Genomic DNA, 22,445 nt, shown 5'->3' on the forward strand with positions numbered 1-22,445 from the left:
AGGTGCATGCATGCACATATCCTATATAGACACGGGTATACCTTCACAGTCACGTGGCTAAGATAATTATTGTATGCATGTAAATACGAAATATCCGGTGCTTCAAATTTTTACATCCTAATGTTACGGGGAATCGTATTATTATTATTATTATTATTATTATTATTATTTCGATTTTGGGGGGGACGAACAAACGAAACAAAAACTAAAATCGGCCCTTCCACCAGCTTACACGTTATACGCGATATTGAAAATGTACGATTCTGCGATTGTTTCCTCGTTGGTGCTGATCCGCGGTCTCTCATTAACGCGGTAGGCTGGAAGCTTTTTTGGAGATAAAGGGCAGACGTATATCGATTACAGATTGTATACGCAGGTGTCCTACGCAGTTCGCGTAATTATTCAAAATATTTATATGTATATATACCCAGAAACAATGAACGTAGGTATCGCGTATTCGTTACTCTGAGAAGGAGAACAAAAAAATACATGCATGAAAATTAAATCACCTGCAATTTTATGTCCATTACAAAGGTTATGGAAATCTGATTACGCCGTGTATATGTACGAGTTGCGTGTCTAAAAACAAAACTAAAAAAAAATTAAAAAAAAAAAACGTTCATACAATATTCAAATTAATGCTGTTTTTCTCTTTTTTTTTTTTTTCTTCATCATATTCAATTTTAATCCTTACAGTATGTTCGTAGGAATATTTCTCTCGCTATTGGTTACCGGACTGCACTCCGGCGTTTAACGTTATCAAATTACCGACAAAATCAATACAGGACACGTTACAGATACGAGTGATACGCATACCTATAAAAACATATTATACATACAAACGTTATACAATTTATTACATCAACACAAAATTGCTACGGAATTTTTTTTTACATTTTATTTTTAAAAGGGTCAATAGCTGCGCGAACATTGAAAATTGGGAAAAACACTGTAGATTCAATCACGTTGCAACTTTTAATTATTCTCGGAAAAAGTCGATTTCTCGTATATATATATATGTATATGTATGCGTGTGTGCTTGGACGAAACGCAAATAAACAAAATACCAGTCCGACGAATGAACGTTCACAATCAGACCTTTTGCTGCAGCTCGTTTTATTCCGTTGAAGTATCATCGACAATTGCAGTTGATGGGCGGATGGAAATCAACAAATTGTCACTTTTACCAGGAGAATGGATCGTTCGTTGTGTATAAAATTCTAATTCTTGGTGAAAAAAAAAAAAATCTTGATCGTACAAATTAAGGAGATATTTTCATTTATTTATTTATTTATTTTAACCAATAATTTTCTCGGATATATATTAATTATATTTCGTATCTTGAGGATGTTCTTAAATTTATAAAATTAGAACTGAAACATCCTTTGGCTGTAAAAATATCTCACTAAATATTTTTTCAAGAGAAAGTAATATCCGTTATAGAAAATCTGCCACCGCAGTGATTGCATTTGAATATTTCCTGAACTAATCCCTTCGTTAATAAAAATCAGCCGCTGTATTTCGTCCTCGTCGATAATAATCTTTTTCACGTTATATTCTTGCGAATGTTCGCGCATTCAAAATGGCCCTGTCCGCTGAAAAACGTAAAATTCGTTGATGTAAGGCCCACGGGAAAGACGGCGAACTCCCCCGAGGGTCCGTTGGCCGGAGGTCCTGGCGTCCATCGAGGGATTGGTTATTTGTCGGGTATTCAGCCGGCCGTGTTGCCTCCGGGAGCTCAGTGTCAGCTTTACTTTTCTCCCACGAGTCGCCGGCGAGAAAGCAGCAGCGGCAACAACATCGGGAAGAACTCTTTCCGCGTTAAGAGTCCCGAGGGTTGATATTTCGCGGATTCCATTCGGCTCCGAAATCGGGACACGGATATATCAACAACAAGATTATCCCGCACGTCCTCGAAGCCAGCGGAAATTTCCGGTGGCTCTCATTGACCTCTTAGAACGTGAAAAGCAACGCCCGAAGCTTCCGTTATCTCCGAATTAACCCATTTTCGCGAAATGATTTGCCCCCTTCGTTTGAGCCGGTTTATAGGTGGCAAAAAATTTGATAATTATCATCAGTTTAATCATGAGATAGTCGTACATCGAGTATTTGACTAATTATTATACTCGTCAGCCAGGAAGATTTCATTATGAATATAAACATTATACAGGAAAGTTTAGGTAAATACATACATCGACATTCTATTTCAAAATATTGGTTGTTGGTTTTAATCAAGGGACGGCAATATGGAATTAACCCTTTGAGTCACACATTATTTTACTGAGTCAGCTTTCATAAAAAAATAGTATTCTATAGTTTTTGGGGTCGCTGATGACGAATCTGGAATCAGATATTGAAAATTCAAGATAGCGGATCCAATATGAGTGAGCAAATACTTTAAATTTGATCGAATACGGTCAAAAAATTATTTGCAGGGGTTTTCGAGATCACCAATCGGATGTGCCATACTGAATTTTCAAAATTTTCTAACAATAATAATTGACATTACATCGCAATAATTACCCTCGAGTATTGGAAACCTATTAGCATACTATCAGAAATAGCAAAAAACCGGAAGGAAATATGACGAAGTTCTCTAAATATGCAAAAAATAAAGTGATAAGAATAATTACAACTATGACTCAGAGGGTTAACTGTCGAAAAATAAGGAGATTTATTTCATTGAATTTGTACAATGTAAAAAGCTTATATCGAAAGCGAACGAATCTACTAGATTTTTAACAATTTTTAACCAATTAAAAATGAAACATCGATACCTAAGCTTTTGTTTATATTCAATATTTTCTGTTCTTGTATTTTCAAAGAGACAACCGTGGCTTAGAAACATGATAATTCGGCTAATACTAAACGTACGACAATCTCGTAATAAAATTAATAAAAAGCATCGATTTTCACCAACCAACCTCGACTAAGGCTCGCGATAAATTCGCGTATTCGCGCATGCGCGATGCGGCAATTTGTGCCTAATATTTTGCGATTTCTGCACACACACGTTCCTCCCCTTCTCTCATTCGGAGCTCACCTGGAACCGAGAGAGGGGCGAGAGGAGAGGGTGTTTGGGTGATAGCCGGGGGAGGCGTGTGCATAATACAGATTAGCCTCAGCGTTACTTTTTATCGCCAAGCGAAGCTCGCCAGCTGTACGAATTTCCACCCTATATATGCATACGCGACCAAAGCTCGACGTACGCATGGTATACACATCCGCTGCTTTTTCAGCAAAATTTGCACCGCGTTGATACGGTTATCCGACAATTAGCCTTCCGAGTTATAACGGCGTGCGCTAAACTCCGTACTGCAGTCCAAATTATGGGCGTAGCGTCGCCAAAATTTTCGCCACGTTATACTCAACGAAGAATACCGCCATTCGTCTAATCCGGTCTATTATTTTTCACCCACATTTTTACAGTCTCCCTTTCGGTGCGACCGAAGCTGTTTGATATTCCGAATGAAATTCAAGCCTGCATTCTTACAGTTACCGGCAAGTTTACAAGTATCGTAGGAACAGCGATTATACTGGGAATGGAATAATTCGACTCCGAGGTAAAGAGAGAGTTTTAAGAAAATTCTGTGCGTGAGAAAATGACGTGATTAATCAGCTGTACAACGTCGTATATTGCGTGAAAAATTCACTATTCGATAACACCCACTCCCATGACGTGTTTCGTCGGATTTTTAACGATCGAATAAATGTAACATTCACCGTCAAATATACGCTGCACCTTCCAATTACACGACACATAAAGTTTCAAATTTGATTACCGAAGCATGCGGGTAAGCGTGTATAATGTTTAATCATTCCTGTTCGCAGAATTATCCCCATGCTACATGGTGGGTGAATTTCTGGTACCTACATTTCATCTCGTGTGTTACGCACAATAGACGCGTGTAATGTGACGCGAGAATTATCCTGTGATTTTCAAGCGAATTTTTCGTACCGTTATACACACGGCTCTGTTACATATGCTTATACATGTGCGGTGATTTTGAGGGAAATTCAAATTAAAACCGAATTAATACGGGGAAGGATATCATATTCCACGCGGGATGCACGCGTGTGTGTAACTTGGGTGCTTTTTCACGCGTGAAAAGGTCTTTTGCACGCAGGCTGATTCGAGATGCTTTACATATTAAAATATCTACCAAGACGCGTTATTAAAACGGCATCACTGTGTGCGAATTCGGCACGTCTTCATCGCGTTATTATCCTAATCATGCAGGGTTGGTGGGTTTTCGGCATATTACATTGCAAGTATAATAATAAAGTGGAACATGGGTCGTCGAAAATACATGCTATATGTAAATTATACCCTGCAGCGGTAAAAAAGATCCAAAAAATTCACTCACTTGACTATAATTGAAAAGTTTTTAAACGAACATGCGGTTTCAAGCTACAATAATAACCTTGAAATAATATTGGATTGTAAGCTCACCCGAAAGTATTCACCTCGGGGTCAATAGAAATAATTTCCCATGATTCGGAAGGACTTTGAAGAGCGAATTAAAGTACGGTGGACAGAAAAAAATCCAAATTTTTGTATTCCCAGCGTCATCATTTCGCAATAATATTTTGTTACTTTGCAATGTGAGGGGCGGAGACGCGAGGAGAATGTTTGATTTACGAAGTAGAGTAGAAGGGACGAGAAGAAAAAAAAAAGCTGTGGTACAGGCAGAAAAATCCGTTTCAACGGATTATTATTCCGTCGGTGTAATCCAGCTTCGTAGATAATTGAAAATATGTATGCGCCATCGCTGCACAGTCGCGTTTATATAATAATGACGATGAGTACGAAGCAGCTGCGTCGGTCTGAATTTTCATTTTACACTTTTTTTCATCATTTTTTTATCGTATATTTTTAGAAAAAAATTTTTTCTACGCTTTATATTTCAACGATAATTCTCAAAGTTAAATTAATATCGCGTCGCTGATGAATCACTCAGCAGTTTCATGCTCGAGGGCTTGTAGAAATTTGAATGAAATTATCGTGCAAATGCGATGATATATGTGTAGGTACAGCTAGGAAAACAATTTTGGAAAAAACCTCGCAGGTCGCTTCATAAAGTCCCGTTCCTTATACGCGAATTGCATCACGATTGAGTCGGGCGAGTAACAACGGCGTCACTAAATCTTTTTTAAAGCACCTATCCAACGATGGATAGAAACATATGTACGTATATATATATATATGTGTGTGTGTGTGTGTATATATATATATACACACACGTATGTATACGTATACCGAATTCCATCGCGATTTACACAACATCCACAGTGCCATACTCGCTCCTTCAAAACGTACGTGTATCGGTACGGATATACCAATAGGTATAATTTCGCCCCGTATCGCCCTTTCAGAATAATGAAACCACTCGCTGAAGCACCATCGTTGTTGAATTTCCGCTGTAAATCCCAACGCACGCGTAAAATGTGTTTGTGTATTTATTACGTGAAAACAGTATATCTCGATGTATTCAAAGTTTCGCGAATTTGAAACTCTGACAAACTTGGACAAGATGCAGTCTGCGGTCCAACAAGCTAGATCGTAAATTTTGTGAGAACTGAAAAGAATATTCCGTCGCAGAGAGATCCGTTTCCACCCCTTTGAACGGGATTATTTATTCGAAGCATATTTATTAACGGGGATAACGCTTCGAGTTAATCAATGCAAATACGCTGCGAAAAGGGTGACAAAAGTGAGTGAGGTGAAACTCAGTTTCCAAACGAGCGCAGATTTATAAAAGTGTTTAAAAAAAAAAAAAAAAAAAAAAAAAAAACAGGGCGCGAACTTCGTAGAAATTTATGCCACATTATATACAATGCGACTAAGGGTACGAGGAGAAGAATAGTCAAAGAGAAATCAGACGGGGAGAAACAAAGGCAAAATGAAATACGAATTAAAAACAAAAAATAAAATAAAAAAAAAAAAAAAACGAACATAGAGAACGTGCAGGGGAAAAAAGTGAAAAGTGGTTTAAATGATATAAATCAAGAAGCACGCGGGGTGTGTATGTATAACAATGATGATAACGGCGATAACAATAATGATAATGACAATTGTTACGCCGCCAGGAAAAGCGTATACAAGAGAAAGCTGGCAGGCGGGGGCATTGAGAAGGAGGATGGAAAAGGGGGTGGCTGGCTTACGCCGGCCACGGAGCTAACCTCGGAAGCTGGAAAATGCTAAGCAACATTCCTGGGGCCCCCGGTATGCCGGTGGTATTGCACGAAATTGCCGCACTCCGTCCGTGTCATTCGCCCCGCCTGCCGTTTCTGCAGGGACGGTGCCTTTGCCACATGAACACGCCGACACGCGTGTGTCTGTGCTCACGTGCGAGAGAAAACGGCGGGGGTGGAGGAGAGTGCCGAGGAGTCGAGTGGAGTACAGTGGCTACACGTAACCGCGGGGGGGGAGGGGGAGGAGGAGGAGGATCCACTTCGGTTAGGTATCTCTACGTTCCGAGATTGCTCCGGCAATCTGAGAGCTTCACCTCTTTCCTTATGTTTTGGATTCCGATATCTGTATTTCTCACGGAATTGAATTCATGGAGAGAATACCGCGAGCGGGATCCGGAAGATCTCCGATACTCTGGAATACGGGACTCCGTGGGACGAATCGGAGTTCTTATAAACCACCCTACCGGTATCTCTCAGCTACCGCGGATATTCCTGTAGTACAGACTTGTGTGTACCTGTACGTATCCTGCTCTATAACCCGGTCTACCCGGGAGAAGCATTTCGGCGTTCGCGCCTTTTCAATCTCTTGGTTTTACAAATTATGTATACTACGGAAGTTGGGCACAATGGCTTGAAAACGGTACGGGATATTGACAAGGAAGGTATCCTAGGTTAATCTCTCCGATTTTATTTCTTTAGTAATATGTTATAGTAGAGGCAAAACTAAACGACACGTATTTTTTGTGTTTTTACCTGTCATTAAACACTTCAAGGGGGTGAAACCACCCTCCAAAGTAAGGCGTGTCAAGAGGCGATTTGGCAGTTTTTTTTCCTTTCTCGTTATGAGAAAACTTTGACAGTTGAATTGGTTAAAAAATATTATGTTCTTGTGGGTGAAACTGCTAAATCGTCCCTTCTTGACATGCCTTATTTTGGAGGGTGGTTTCACCCTTTTAAAGTGTTTAATGACAGGTAAAAAAAAAAAAAAATACGTGTCGCTTAGTTTTTAGTCTACTATGACATATCGGAAAAGAGATAAAAATCGGAGAGATCGAGCTGAGATACCTTCTTTGTGAGCCGAACAATGCCGAAAGGTAAACCTGTTACCGGGTACGACGAAACAATTTAGGTCTCTGCAGCGAAGGAGAAGAGTCAGAAAAGAAACACGTCCCTCGTCGACGGTCGATCGCGGCTTTAAAAATCTTCATTTAAGCATAATCGAGGAGTACAATGACGAGTGAGGTAGAAAAAAGGTGCAAGATTTAAGCGGAAAATGTATTATATACGAAAAAATAATGGAGTCTTCCCTGGAGGTTGTAGGTATCTCCGCTCGGGAAGGAGTGCCGGTAGACTGTAACGATAATGGCTTTGGAGTGTTGCGGCTGGAGGCGGCGGCTAAACGCGAAACGCGAAACGTCGAAGCCCGCCGAGACGGGGCCGAGGGCGCGTCTTGGTGGTGGTGCCAGTACACCGGCGATTACATGGTCTACAAACTGTGGCGGTCGCTGGGAGCCACTAGCCCCACTAGGTTCTTCGCCAGGGACCATGGGGTCTCTTCGAGGTTGATATTCCCGGCGAGAAAGAGAGAGGGACGGAGAGAGAGGATGCCGCATGGCGCAACGTGATGTTACCGAAACAATCACCCGATTTGCTAAATGATCTCAGACACCCTCACCTCCACCTTGAACCAGCAATATCACACCTGTCTCCGTTGCACGTGTTCTCGGTTGGGTACCTACTGCAGGCTACCTTTGCCAAATGGAATTGCACACCACCACCGGGAATCTATCGATCGTTTTGACATTCGGTACTGCGGTCGGCTGACGTGGATAATTATATGGACGAGTGGTATAAATATACGACAAGCTGGTTGCGCAGGTCTAACTTGCTCCGGAAACACCCTGCGATAGTGTTGGACCCCTATTTCCAGGTACGGTAGTCGGGAAAAATTGCAGAAGTTTAGTTTCTCTGGCACTACGTGATCACTGATCATCCGTATGCGTTAATTTGTTATTGTTTTTGTCATACCGTTGACTGAAAACTGTACCAAGTGTGGATCGTGTTCATTTTCAGAAAGACTTGAGTATTCGTACGGTGTAACATGGTTCTACAAGTCATTTCCAAGGAATTCTCACGAGTTGTTTTAACAGTGAAAACTGGTTAAGAGACAAGAAAATCGATCATTTCTTTTGGAGAGATGATGTTTCGTAGCAGACGTTTGTATATGCGTTGATGACTTTCGTTTTGACGAGTTCAGAAGTCTGTTTGAAAGTGACGTTAATTCATGAAGATCGTATAGCGGGCAAAAATGCTTTGAATGACAGAAGTGAAAATCGAAATGGCATGTTGAAGGGGAACCAATCGCGAGTTTTCATTCACGTGAGCAACTGTCATTTGTCATTTTCATTTCTGCAGCAGTGTTGCGACGTGGCACACGACCTTATGCTAGAGAATCGTGCGGTACATCAACTAGAAAAAAAATGAAATATGTAGACGAGAATATAAGGTCGAATAAGAGGGTTTTCACCCGAGTCAAGATCAGGACTGCCATTCGAGCCTTGGAGAACAACGAAAAACCCCGCCAAATTTTTCCGTTTCCTTGCCATCATCAGTCGGTTAAGCAAACAAACACAAACCGTACAATTTTTATTCACGTTTCTTCCGTGCTGTTGGGGGGTTGAAAACCACGAGTCGAGTTTCAGAGAATGGAAAGAAAGGCGCGGTAGTTGCGTTCTCAAGTCTTATAAAGGAGTGCATCAGACTCGCCCACCACTTCCGTAGCGTGCAGGAAGTGCAGTGGCAATGGAAACATTTAGTTCCTCGAAAAGTAAAATTTTCACCGGGATTAACTAACGTCGTGATAAATCTTGGAGCGATGCAGTTTCAGAGGTTTGCAGCTAGAAGGTTTACTTTAGCAACGGTTGCTTTACGATTTACGACGCAGCTCCAGCCTAATCGACAAATGCGTTCCGCCCTCTCTCTCTCTCTCTCTTCCGCTAATTCCATTTTTTTCTTTTTCGCCTTCCCTTCGCATGCACGGATCTCGCGTTTTTCACTTCGGTATCCGCGACGTCCGCAGCAGGCGAACCGTCGGATGTCTGGATACGGCGAATACCTCGAGTGCGTCAAGCTCCGGGTTTCCTCGGCGTCGAGAGGAGGTCTCAAGTTAATCCCGTTACATCCGGGCACAGAGGACAACGGCATTCTCCGCGCTCTGGGATATATCTAACATCCGTCCGTCGTGACGTAGCGACAATAGGGACAAGATGCTTTACCAGCAATGCGATGGCAATTTAACGAGACACGGATGAGACGAGGGAAACGCTATGTATGCATTATACACCCACTGCTATCGTCCAACAATCGGCCTGACACGAGAAAAGACAAATTCCAATACACGTCAACGATTACACCGGTCAGCGCAAATTTTTAGTCTGGATTCTAAATGTCACATTTTCATTTCTTCCACGTAGCTAATGAAAGAAAAAATAGTTTTATTAGATAAAGTTTGCTTTTGTAGAAGCCAGAACGATATTTCGGATTTTAGAAACAATTTGGAAATAACAATTAAACAAACGTCAGTTTCGCAATTTAAATCACTTTTATTCAAAAATAATAACTAATTACAGGTTAACAGAAATTTTTTTGTTTGTTTATATTTAAGTAAATAAATTTTGATTCTATACATCGAATAATAACCAAAATTTGTCTTTTGTCTTTTTTACGTTGATAAATAAATCTTGAAGTGTTTGGTCATACCTACGATTTATTTATTAAACTCTAAAAAATAATTTTTGTTAACCTGTATTATATGGGGATTAATAGTATGTATGTGTATTCTATAGATACAATAGGCATATCTTCGTAGTGGGATAAAATCGAGCAGATGTAAAATGAGAATTGAGAAAAATTAAAACCGTCAAATGACCTGTTTACGTTACAGAATTTGCTTGGAATCTCTTTGTGATGTGAAATTTGTTAGATATGACGCTATGCTACGTGTGTTTTTCTGCATGGAAGAGGAGTGGAAGAATTCCTGATGCTCTGTGCGTACAGTTATAGTTATACCTGCTCTTGCATGTATCCTGCTTCCTTGTATTCGCGTGAAACTGGAAACTATTTGTCAAAAATAAAGAAACAGAATGAAAAAAAAACGGTAAACAAAAAAAAAAAAAAAAAACAAGAATTATGTTTGTCAAGCAAGAAAAGCAAAGAAATTGAAGAAAAAAGAGATTGCGAGAGGACACTCGCTACAGTTCTCAATTCCAATGCTTATATACACACACGATGCGGAAGAGCTGAAATATATGTATATCGTTCAGTAGAATAGAAACGCTCCGCCAGAGAGATATAATTTATCTGCACCGTGTATGCTCACATTTTGCATGGTAAAAAAGAGTGCGAGAAGTGAGAAAAAGGGAGAGAAAAACAAAAGAAACACATTAGTAAAATGTAACGAGAAGAATACCGCGCTGCAATTTATTGTTGAACAAAGAAGGAAATTTTCAGAATAATTCTGTAGATTTCGTTTTTATCCTTATCGCATGTATCGAAACTTCGCTCGCAATTATCCAAGCTTCTAAAACCTTTTCAAGTTTTGAACGTATGAAAAATGGCCGGAATTATGTCCAATTAATACTAAATAAATATTGCAACCCTTTTATTTCTAACGAATTCACGATGAGACATAATTTGATAAATATTATCCAAAGAACGCGAAGTTGGCTGCGTTGTGCTTATAGATTTTTTACGTCGTATTCATTACCTGTTTCATACACGTCACAATTCAAACGTTCGAACCGTTGCCGCCCTCGTTTCGATACCTCGACGCAGTTGAATCGAGTAATCGAACGACTAAACATCAACTAGCCCTTCGATAGATCATGCGCGCGCACTGCGTGCGAAACTTGTGCATTACGTAAGCGGTGGGACTAACCTAACCCTAACCTAAAAGTCACGCCTCTCGTTTTTTGGATGAGGCGAAGTTTACTGGTGACAATAGCAGGCAACAGTCTCTCGCAAATTGCAGGCTATTTCATAACCGTGGCAATTCAACGTACTGGTTGAAGCCAATACCGCTGAACGTTCATACAGAATATAACAATGCAGACTCACCCTTTATTTCGAGGAAAATATCGTCGCCGAACGAAACACTCTTACACGATGTCAGTTGGCGAGTTCAGCCGTTTGCGCGCGCACACTGTTAAGCCCCATCCACGCACATGCACGCCCCATACAAACGTTCGAAATTCAAATTAACCCGCGCATCCGACGCTGGATGTATTTGAAAGTTTTCCCGCCATTGGCAACACGATATCGTTATTCGCAATGATTGGCTGAACATGACGAGAATCTTAATCTTATTTCTGTCGGTTTCTGGCCCCAAAAACTATAATTTCGTTAGATTGTGATCGTCGTTGAAAATGGTGGTGAAATTTGGTTATCAATTTTGCGGTATTTACACGCGTGAAGCATCGGCTATTTGCGTTCGGTAATCATTCAGGGATCATGTAATTATGCGGGGTCATTAGACTTCGTCAACTCCGTGGTGGTTATTCGTTTTCTGCGCGGTCAGTTTGCCCCATGCAATGTTTGTTGGAATTCGCGAACGGAACGAATTATCTTTACTTTTATACAGCGCCGTGCTGCTCGAGACAAATTGAAATTAATTACGGATTATATATCCGTGCCGTGCTGTGGGAATATACAGGGTCTATACGACGGGGGTTAAAAGAGTACTTAGTGCCGGGGGTGGGGGTGAAGAGGTCGCGTGTAGCTGCCGCCGGGCGACTTTGACGAAATTAACGCAATTTGAAACGTCGGTGAACAAGGGCAATTTGAGGGATGAGGGGTTTTGAGAAAGTCAGCAAACACCCGCCAGCTCTCTTATATTTTTATCGAATAAGTCGATGAATACACCCATTGGTTGTGTGCACAAAGTTTTCTTAATTCTGTCTATACCTCTTGAGTCAAGCTCTCCGCCGACTCTTTGGCTTCGACTCTTACCTTCCAATACCCTAGATATTTTACTTTTCTCTGTTTGTCTTTAATTACTGGGAACGTGTTTTGCGACTTTCTATTGCATCGCCGTTTACCAAGAACCATCAAAAAAAGTCGACGCAAGCTATAAACCCCAATCATACTTTTTTACGTTTATTCACACACCGATTTTTCTTTGTCAGATATACCCACTTACTTACTCAGCATCCGGTCAATATTCTCCAAATTCAAGGCAATTCTAATTTAAAAATGTTGAAAACTGATCCGCAAAACCCTTTCGTGAAAAAACATTATTGTCAATTTCTCATTCTTTATTCTACCAATGATCAATGTATTTTTTTATCGTTACGATCGGGTGAAAAAAGCTAGCGGTATTTTTAGAAATGCTTGTTCAGGTGCTCAAAACTTGGAGTTTCTACAATCACAAGCTTATTTTAGATGACCGGCAACTCTGGAGTTCTTAGGAGCCAAAGGCAATCTAAAAACGAATCGTTCTATAGATGGAGACAATGCTGATGTGGGAAAAGACGAATTTATAAACGAAGTACTCCGTAATAACGCCTGCCAGTATAGCCGGTCCATGTAAAAAAAGAATCCCCGAGAAGGAAACAATAGGAATGATGAAGAGATAGGTTACAAAAGAATGCTGTGTTAAGAAAAAAATTATAGCGATAGAGAAGAAAAGGGGGATGAAAACACGAAGGAATATAAAAAAAAAAAAAAAAATGGAGAAAGTTACGAAGACCGGTAACGGAGAAAATGAAAGGAGGAACATCTCTAGCTATAAAACTTACGGAAGCACGTCACGATCAAAATGCGCTCTATATCGACTTAGGTGCAAGAAGATGATGGAAGCTGCAGCAGGAGATTGAAAGAATTCTGAAACGCGGAAAAACAATATAATGATCAGGAATAACATGCAGAGCTGGACTGCAGCAAAGTTGCTGCTACTGAAATTCTTCAACTTTCTTCTTACTTTCCAAATTTTTCTTTGAATTTAGATGTCCCGCAGAACCGAACTAACGAACCGTTAATGATTAGACAAAGAATCCTAGATGGAATCAAGGAATTACCAAATGTCTGCGGCATTGCCTTGGTTAACGGATTAATTAAATTCAACGTCGACTAAATTTTGAAATTAAACAACCCCCCCCCCTCCGGTATTCAAAGTTTGCGATCTCGTTAGGATACTAATGAGGCTGAGTACGTCGAATTTGCGGCAATACGCGTGTGTGGAAAAGACGTGGGCGAAGAACGTGCGTCACGAATGCGTCCCAGTTGAAGGGAAATAGAAATATTCAGGCCGCAGTCGCCGGCGGTGCTGTTTGAATGTTGGAATTGTTGAAAATGCGCTGCGAGCTGCGCGCGCAACGGCTCGACAACACCTCAGGGTTCGCCTAATGAGCTTCCTGCAGCAAGCAGCCTCTGGCATTCGCAGTTCCGGCCTTGGCGAGGATATAGAAGAACAGGAGAAGGACTGCAGAGGGACAGTGTGGCTGGAGGAGCGAAGAACTCGCACAATCGACGCTGTTCCAACTGAGACTATTGTCTCCGAGCGCGAAGCACAGATGATGCTTTAATATCCCCCCGGCTCTTCTTCCACCCTCCCGCCCTCTCCCAAGAAGATCGACTTCTCGCTCCAAATTATTATTCACTGGATACTGGACGGACTTTTGACTCGAGTTCAATTTCCAATCCTAGCACCTTTTTCCTTAAGAACTTTTGCGACTACCTCGGCTTCCTCTTCGTCAATGTTCATCGGACAAGCGATATAAAAGGAAGAAAAATAAGCCAGGTCCAGCTTAATGGACCGCCGTCTGAGAAAATTCAAGTACGCTCAGAATGGTCTCTGGAAGACATAATCTACGGTACCGTCTCCCGAAGCTCAAGTACAGCGATTAAAGGACTCGCAATACATCCTCGAAGCTTTCCTTCTGCAGACCGTTACTTTATACTCTCAACATTTTACCGGTTTTCCAGCTCTCGTGCTGCTGTTTCCTACCCAAGTATCATCTCTTTGCAAACTGAAAGGATCTAAAACAGCGAACCACTGATCTGCAAATCAAGTTTGATGGTCTCTGGAAGAAACCTGCACGACATCCTGAAAACGCGGACGTTGATGACTGTCCAAGTGATGAGAAGAAAAAAAAAAACTTTAAGTAGAAGGTGACCTATGTCTTCTTACTGTCGATCCTGACTCGGTTAAGTGTTCGCAGAGATACTTGGACAGGGTCTGATTACGAGGTAACACGAGATGGGTTCGTAATCAGGAAGCGACGCCAGGTCGGAGCCTCTTTCTCTCTCACTCTCTCTCTCTCTCTCTGTGTCCACCGTAACGTGTATAAAGCGGATTTTCTTGTTAAGCAGATGGAAATAGAAGCGATGTGAATGCTGGCAGTAATGCATTTGCCAAGGTCTACGTATAGGTACAAAGTATATGAATATAGCCGCTTATACAGCCCGCGTTCAAACTGCATCTATATATTGCACACATTCATACGTTTAGGAGAAACGTGGCGATGCAATGGCGTAATTGTGCAATGGATGCAGGCAGGGGTTGGACGGGGGAAAATCCCCTGTGGGCTATACCTACCGGAAGGCGAAACACCCCGACTGGAAACAGTAAACCTACCGCCTGCACACACAAACGCAGACACCAGCGAATACTGTCTGCATCTGTTGTAAAGCCACTCTCATTTGGATTAGCGGCTGTATATTATGCCTGCATGCTTTCATATCCATGTGGATATACAGCACGTACTCCACCTCCACAATACAAAAGTCATAGAAGCGTGATTGCACAAAAGGTCAGTTTACCGTAGTTCTGACAATGAGAAAGTTCAAGGTCCGTTAAATTTGGAAAAGCGATCGAATGAAATTTTTTATCATTACTTGGCCAACGTTTAAAATTGTTTCTTTCTTCGTGCGATATGCAAATGCAAGATTCAATCGCTAAGTAGCGAGTTTGTGGTAACTCGTCGCAAACACCGCGTGTATCTATGCCTGACACGTCTTGGAACCTTTTTGATGTATACCCATCATCCGTTTCAATTAGTCACTAGCTCTCAGTCGGCGATGTTGCGAGAATCGACAAAGCGTACGAGCATTAGCGGAGTAGACTGATGGTATCCGTGACTGACTAAGAACCTCTAAAGGCAGCTTGGATCACCTTTCGCAATCGCAGGTGGCCGTATTCTCGAGTTTTTATGACCCGGAGCAGCGGGCAACAGGCAAAGGGTGCCGGGAAATCAAATCCTGGAGGGCGAAGAAGAAGGCCGGGAGAGTTGAAGAGTTAGGAGTTAAGAGTCAGCTCGAGTGAGTGGTCCCTGTTCTCGTTGGTGTTAAACCCACTTTTATCCCTGGGTAGACTTGAAAAAGTTTTGAGTGAAAGTCGAACGATATTTCGTTTCTTCTCCGGTATTCCATCCCCTCTTATTTCGTTCCTCTTCTCTCTCGTTTGTCTGTTTGCGAATCGATCCGTCTCGAAGTCCTTCGGTTACATCTTACAGAGCGCGAATATCGAGGCGTCCCGGTATCCTTCGGGCGATTCGAACCATCTTCGACGGTTCTTGAATGTCGGGAAAGTAAAAGAAAGTTCCGTCGTCAGAGCTACGGGAGAAAATAAGCGATCAGACATCGACTCGCGTTCAATTATGAAGTCTAGTTCGAAAGTTCGATGACGACGGGCGCCCACCCACCTTTCTTTATACTATATTTACCCAAAGAGACTCTTGTTTGAACTTTTACATTCAACTTCACTCGGCAAGTTTTCTCTCACTTCACATTTTATCCATCCACGCATCCATATACCCTCCTCGATGCAAACGACGTTCCCGAGTATTCTTTGCTTATTTTTTTTACAATTTTATTACATCTATGAATACCCCGGCATTGTTTGCTTCCTACGGGAATCAGGGAATACAGTCAGATATTCAGGACCTTGTTCGTCGCACGGCGATATCAGTTGGGTCGCACGCAATTATCGGCTCTTCGTTATAATAATTTAGTCCCGGGATTTCCACATCCGCTTCGCATGCCGGACGCGTTTTGCGCGTTGATGCATTCTATCTCAGCGTATAATTTTCTCGTGCCATGCAATGTCTTCTGGCTCTGTTTGTGTTTTGGCCGGTAAACAAATGGACTAAACAGACACCAATATACATATTATACCTACAGCGTTCATTCGCGCGCATTGGCATCCTTCACTGTCTGCAGGACCATCATGTCAGGGTTGAATTCGCAGACAATCTGAATCTGGCTATTTTAGAGAGCGTCTCTCTCTCTTTCTCTCTCCGCCCCTTTTTATTGTTCGTTATTTTGCAGCTTCTCCGAAACGAAGTGGAGGCTATACTTGACCGCGCCTCCGCTGGTCCAGCATGAATAGAAAAGATCTTCTCGAGGTAGGAATTCCTTGTTTCTGTGAAATAGCAAATTCTCGGGGTAAAATAAACGCGAACCTGCAGCATGGTGGAGCATTCAAATTCGCGCTTGCAAGCGAGCCTCGAGAATCTGCTTTTCCTTTGCATTCGCAAATAGCTGCACGTATGCAGGTCGTCAATATTTTCGTCGGAATGTATTCGGAGAGTAGAACGAGCTTTTCGAACCAGCAATTATACGAAGAATAATTTCGGCGCGAAACAATCGCGATTGTAATTATACTGTAGAACGTAAAGTGGAAATTGGCAAGCCGTGAGAGAGCGAAATCTGCCGGGCATTATTCTTGGCGGGAAAAGTGACAGGGAAAAAAACGAGGAGGGGAAGCGACATGCCCGTCGCTCGAGGGTTGCGACACTCGACTCGAATCAAGCCCTCCAGCAGATTGCCGACGACGCGGTCTTTACGAGGAGATTAGGCATGTCTAGAAGTCGGGTTGACCTGACCCGAGAGCCCTGAGCTGGTTCGGGGCGAAGGTGAAAGGGCACGGATATCGTCCTAATGATTCTTCCCGGCCACGCAGCCCGCGGTCCGATTTCACGCACCCCGTATGGGTTACGGTTTGTTGGCCAGCAATTTATTGGCCATTGATTTACTTTACACCGGGGTCGAATTAGCTGGGAAAAAGATAACAGTACAGGCGTATCGGATTTTCCCTCACCTCCCTCTCCCTTTTTTCAAATTACTTTACTCGCTTGTACGATCTATCTCGTTTCGAGATGTTGAGCTTTTGAAATGGTTGTGCCAGAAACATTGTTTCGGTATTAGAATGTTTCCGCATCGAAATATACCGGAGAAAGGAAAACATCAACGGACGCAACAGAGGCTAATTATTTTTTGAAAGTCTCGCCATCCCATTGCTTCAAGCTTTCAGGGATTATGGTACATTTGGTAATATTTCCTGTGCTAAAAACGAACGCATAATGCGTGATTATGTTTCGCACACTTTGCTACTAAGCCGGAGTTATTATAACGCGTTTAAAAAGTTTAAGGCGAGAAAAAAAAACGCCCGGCTTCATCGGCGCGTCGTGCATTTATATTAGCTTATCGACGTTTTTAACCTACCTTGACTAATTAGGTTTCGATAATTCAAGGCTTTGCGGCTTTCCGCCGGCGTCGCGTGTCCGTCAGACGAGGACGAGGGTGAGATTCAGGGGCTGAAAAACTCACCCGCAAACTTATGAAGAGCGACTTTACGACAGGAGCTGCCGTGAGAGTAAATCGCTTCAAGGTTTTTACACCAAGATACCATTTTCATGAAATCTAGGCAGGAGCGAGACCACGCTTGAAATAAAACTTGCCCGAAAACTTTGGACAATGGTGTATCGGTAATACCGAATTATTGTTATTTTACTTCTCAATTTTTCGTGAAAAAGTTTATATGCGAAATTACGTGCAGGGTAAAAAGAATGAATTTGGAAGAAAAAGTTACTCACTTTATCCGATTCAATACACCTGTAATTTATATGCTTAACGAAAAGTTGTAGTAGAAAAACTATCCCAATACACTTTCCCATTACTTTATTTCGAATCGCTTCGAGTGCTTTTTTATTCTGCGATCGGTGAAAAAACTCTGATTGAGTTTGCGAACCTGTATTTTCCCCGTCTATTATAGCCCTGAAATCAGTGCGGGTTCATATACTTGGCATTGCTTCCCCCAAACTTTTGTTGCTCGCAGGTGGAACATTGAATTATATCATGTAATATAATTGAGTCAGATAAATTCGCTGGATATTCAATTAAGCTGTATCCGAATCGAGTTACGGTTGTACAAATTACGCGGGCATCGAATATAAACACGGAGTTTACGATCATGGTGGACGTATTTTAATCTTCCTATAGTTAGCCTTGTCTACACGCGGTTGAAAATCTCCAAGCATCATTGCGCCGGTATTGAAATTCGTGTTTTTACGAATTCGAAGACTTCTTCCGGTGCAGGTAAAAAGTGGAGAATTCACCGTACAATTTAGATTGCTGATGTCTGCTGGGGGTTGAGAAGGTTGAAAGTCCTCGAGACGAGTAGCAAAGCGTCTGTACAACCCGGGTTGTTGGTGGATACCTACCTACCTACACGGGTTTTCCTAGTTACCGGTGTAACGGATCACGCTCGCTCGACGAAGAAGATAACAACGTTAGGTTGGGTATATTTATGATTATGAAGCGTTTATCGCAGTTTCGTGGGAGTTTTAAGTGGGGTAGACGCTGTCGAGCTGTTTTCGGAGTTTGATTAATTAGGTTCCTGCCCGCGGTGGAAGCAGCTCGACCCCCTCGCTCTTTAGAATCGGTCCACGGCGTCTTTCGGCTCCCGGTGCACGGACCCTCGATCCCTTTCAGCCCTTCGAAGCAATAATGTATGCCACTATTTCGCAGACGCGTAAAGTCACGAGGGTTCTGCTGCTGCAGCCGGTCGACCCTCGTCGTCATTCGTGTCGAATAATACTCGAGACATTTTCGAGTTCACGGGATGAACGAGAAGGACAGGATGGTTGAAAAAAACCGCGGAAAACAACGGGAAGGAAACCAAGTTCTAATTTTCACCTCGGCACACGCGGACAGCCTTATACTATTTGGCGCTGGTCCAGAAAAACACGCGCTTCTTTCTGGCGCGGCGATTTCCTGCACCAGTCCCAAACTTTTTGCCAATTTTTTTTTTTCTTCGCTTTTTGCAAACCTTGTTTGCCACCGAACGTTGAACAGCTTTTCTGGCTGACTGCAGGCTGACTAAAACTGCGAAGCAGCTACGCCCTTTTCGTATATTAATTATATTTACAGCCGCTGCATGTACGCAACCTCTGCGAGGATTTGATTTATCGCTGCAGTCGTGTCGAAAAGGATGCGGGGACAGTCCGCTTTTAACATATTCTTTTTTTTTCGATACATCTATTTTTCATACCCATCGCGTGCATTGATTTTTGGCAGAATTTACAGCTCCGTAAGGACTGCAAAATAAAATCATCGCGTTCTCGAGTGCGTTTGATATTTGGGGTACGAAAAAATCAAATGCAACAAAGGCATCTACCAAGAGTACAATAACGTGTTTGAATTCAACGAATGTGTTTTTTAAATGTCGGTAAAAATCGATCGATTCGTATCTTCGGTACGTAAGTAATAATCGCGTGCATCACAATTACCTCAAACTTACAACGAAACTTACAAGATATTCGATAATTTTACAAAAAATTCCAGCAGAACTATTCGTGCCTTGAAAGAGAAGGGAAGGCGACCGCTATAGATGAGCGACACGCGGCTGTTTCGCGAAAAGACCTGACGGTGTTCAGCAATGCGAGTAAAGGCGCTTACTGACCAACAGAAACAAGGATGTAATTACAGCGCGATTAGGAGGACGCGGATGCAGGGCGAGGGTGTCCCGCGGAGGCAGGATCGACCTCAAAGTAACTGGCGAGTAAAACGCGAGCGACGGCTCGAGATCTACGGGGGTTCGAGGTATACGTTCTCTCTGCGGGGTGCCGTGTTGCCCAGGATTACGGAAATGCCGGGGTTAGGTACGGTTGGTCAACCGGCGGCTAGCTGATGCTGAGTTACGTCCCTGGCTATATCCCCGGCTCCCCCCCCCCCCCCCCCCCCCCCGCCATAAGCATGGCCGTCACTACATATATCCGCGGCACATACCCGTCTATGTACGTAGATACGTCCAGGAAGTACCTGCACTCGCGGGGCACATAGTCCGATGTAAGGTATGTACGACTCCCATCATCTGCCCATACACTCGTTCAGAATCCAGCATAGCGCACCTTGACCTCTGAATCCATACTTGGAGATCAGTGTAACGAGTTTTGCGTATAGATCCCGATACCGACATCTTACCGACATTCTTAGCCGCTTCACAGCTCGGACACGAACCCTTTTTTTCGATGGAGGTTATCCCCACTCTGGTTGACCTTATCGATCATCGGTAAAAAGGGCTTGTGTCTGAGCTGTAAAGCGGCTGAGAATGTCGGTAAAATGTTGGTATTGGGATCTGTACGCAGAATTCTCCTCGTTATACTACTCGGGAGAGCCACTGTTATTTTACGTAGGAAAACTTTGTTCCTACTCGCCAAGGGGGGATGAAAATGCACGCGTCTTCTATGCACACTTGCAGATTATACGTATACCGTATATGGACGACAGTGTACAGTGGGTACCATGCTGAGCTACATGTGGCTCACGTCCAGCTGTCGATATAATATGACGCGTACACCGGAGGTTAAAAAGCCTCAAAAAACTGCGGCCGGGTCTGGTTACAGTGGCAATTGCAAATGGGCAATATTACCATAACCAATAGCAACTGTCGCACCAGCCATCGGTTGCAATTCCTCTCACGGTGTATGCAGGCTTTTTCCGACTTGATTAGCGGGCATGCTGGTACAGGAAAATGGGAAATTGATGACAAATCACGGTAGTGTACCCGTACCATTTTCGCTATCACAGGTTGCTGAAACAAAAATCCGATCACCCCATGGAATTCATCCCGCACGTGCGGCTTCTGGCCAGACAGCATTGAAATTCGCCAGGGTGAGATTGGGTACTGGAATAGCGGGTGCAGGGTGAATTTGCGAGTAAATGGGACTGGTGTCGGTGCCGGTGTACGAGGGCAAGAGTGGAGGCGTAGCTAGAGGTTAGCCCGACTAAACTAACTGCCGGAGCTTTTGTGCTAAGAAGGTATAAGGGAAGGGCCAGGAAGCCCCGTTCCCATTCCGCCTCTTATGAATCTTGGGGCAGACAATGACGTCGCGAAGAGCCAAAAACTAGTTCCTCCTCCGTTTTCTCCTCTTGCTCCGCGGTCTGCCGTTAGCGAGAGGGAGGTGGAAGCGCCGGGTTTGTCAACGGTTGCGTGTTGTTCCTTCGCATCGCGTTGCGTCTGGAAGTTGAAAGTGCGAAGAGGCCACGCGGCTGGTTCGATAACGCGTCGTCAACCTGCCCTTTTATTCCTCTTACCAATGCCGCTAGATCCCAGGCAGGAAAATTTGGACCCACCGCCCTGAGACAACGGGGCAAGTTTCCGGAGGTCGAAGAACTCCTACTCATCACCTTCACCTACGCCTGCTTTGGTCCCGCCTCGACCCCCCGAGCCATTGTTAATATTCGGGTGATTGCGTCCCCTTGCAAGGGTTTAAAGTCCTTCTGCAGACGACGAGAACCTACGCGGCTCGTTCGTGGATTTCAAAAGATGCCTTTTGTTACAAGTAATTTAGATGCCCCTTACCGAGCTATGCGGATTCGAATAATGCTCTTCTTCGGGTGCTGGGCGGCAGGAAGAAGTTGATTTTAATTAGCAGGTAACGAGACTTCACCTCGATTCAGGAGTAAATTAGTCACCCACGGAACTCGTGACCTATACTTTTATATATATTATAAATAATAAATGTGTACCTTGTGTCCTGGCTCGAGACCGAGACGCCCAACCCCGACGCAAAAAACTCCTTCGTTTTCTTACAGCGAGCGACTGTCACCTCAACTTGTTAAAAGTTTTACGCCTACTCGGGGAATGCTCGGCTTATTCCCTATCGGCCCCGATCCATTCCAGATACCAATCAAACACCGAGGATAACGAAATATTGTTCACGGGAGGCAACGCGCATCGGAAAATGATGCGCTCCTCATTCTCTTCGCGCAAACTTTACCCAAGAGTTCGCAAAGAAAATTCTACAAACTCGGTGAATGCGATTTGTACACAATATATAATATGCTTTCGAGGCCGTCTTACGTTCTGTGCTTAAACTTCGGAACCACTGACTGCCAAAGTAAACAGTCGACATCGTGACAAAACTTTTTCCAACTTTTCCCGCTGAACAGTCAGTCAACCGTTCAATGTT

General features: G+C 43.0%; 2 protein-coding genes across 4 annotated transcripts in view; one reads left to right on the forward strand and one right to left on the reverse strand.

Moving 5' to 3' along the window:
- The window catches only part of LOC107223319 (4-coumarate--CoA ligase 1), a 73,815-nt gene extending 62,428 nt beyond the window's left edge, over positions 1–11,387 (reverse strand). The window contains exon 1 of the mRNA XM_046746631.1: positions 11,311–11,387. The gene's annotated coding sequence lies outside the window, so the exon portion shown is untranslated. The remainder of the gene's footprint in view (positions 1–11,310) is intronic.
- LOC107223320 (lachesin-like) overlaps positions 1–22,445 on the forward strand; it is a 99,551-nt gene that overhangs the window by 59,366 nt on the left and 17,740 nt on the right. The gene's annotated exons all lie outside the window — the stretch shown is intronic.

This window comes from Neodiprion lecontei, chromosome 1 (genome assembly GCF_021901455.1).
Source record: "Neodiprion lecontei isolate iyNeoLeco1 chromosome 1, iyNeoLeco1.1, whole genome shotgun sequence".
NCBI lineage: Eukaryota > Metazoa > Arthropoda > Insecta > Hymenoptera > Diprionidae > Neodiprion > Neodiprion lecontei.